This window comes from Branchiostoma floridae, chromosome 4, assembly GCF_000003815.2.
Source record: "Branchiostoma floridae strain S238N-H82 chromosome 4, Bfl_VNyyK, whole genome shotgun sequence".
NCBI classification, from domain to species: Eukaryota; Metazoa; Chordata; class Leptocardii; order Amphioxiformes; family Branchiostomatidae; genus Branchiostoma; species Branchiostoma floridae.
In genome coordinates, this window is record NC_049982.1 from 21,786,813 (window position 1) to 21,787,913 (window position 1,101).

Sequence of the window (1,101 nt, forward strand, 5' to 3'; positions counted from 1 at the left end):
AACTTGATCAGTCTGGCGATGTTCCTGCAGTCACGCGGCGAAACCTGTGTGTATGGTGAGGTAATTGGTAAGCGACCTGTATTTTCATTATCGCCCACACGTCATGATGGACTTAAAGAAATAGTGAAGAAAACGCAATCGAGGTCTGATTTGATATTTGCTGCCTCCTGTTACAATTAATCATAGTTCAAGCAATGAGTGTAATAAAATGATGAATATATGTTTATGTACGCTTACCAACGTTCCCTACTAGTGCATATACTCGTGTGCATATACTAGTAGAAGCGCATCTATGGCGTAATACTGACCATACGATACAACTACAAAGAATAATCAATGTAATTAGCTTTTGTCTACTTTTTTCAGCATGTGAAACAAGCATAGTCATAATCAACATTATAACCATTTTCATAGTAGTCAGATAAATCTACATAATATCACAGGCGTAACAACTATCATACACGCTTTCCCCCTCCCGCTGCACTTGTTTTATCCATTGTTTTTGCATTATGTTTTTATGTAATATTTCAGTGCGCAAATACATTAGATACTTGCAAACTAAACATTATAATCGTATGATAACGTTGGTACAGTCTTTGATCTACATTTCCATCATATCCAGAAAAGTGTATCTTTACCACTACTTGCATGTGTATGTTGTTTTTGGTAAAATGTTTTTCGTCATTCATTGTTATTTTCCGCAGGACAGGTTCCTTAGCTACATTGATGCAAACCAATACATGTGAAGCATGAAAGAAAGTGATATCAATGTTACATACACAACAACTCTCTCTTTCATAACAATTTCAGTATTTTTAAGAAACAGAATTCAAGACAAAAATTAGTTCAGAAATGTGCATATTTTGATAATATTGTACCTCTTGTGAACAGGATATGTTCAATGTTTTGACCAAAAATGTTTGCAATTACAGTTTTTTTAGCGTGCTGTTCCTTGCGAGTTTTTTCTAAAGCAATTCCGGTTGTCTGCCACTCGGGCTGTCAGTATCGGGGTTGTTCAGCACGTGCTTTCCTCCTCTAGCGTGCTGTGGGTCACGGCCTCGTACAACTTGCAGATTGATTGTCTCGTTCCCTTAGTACGGT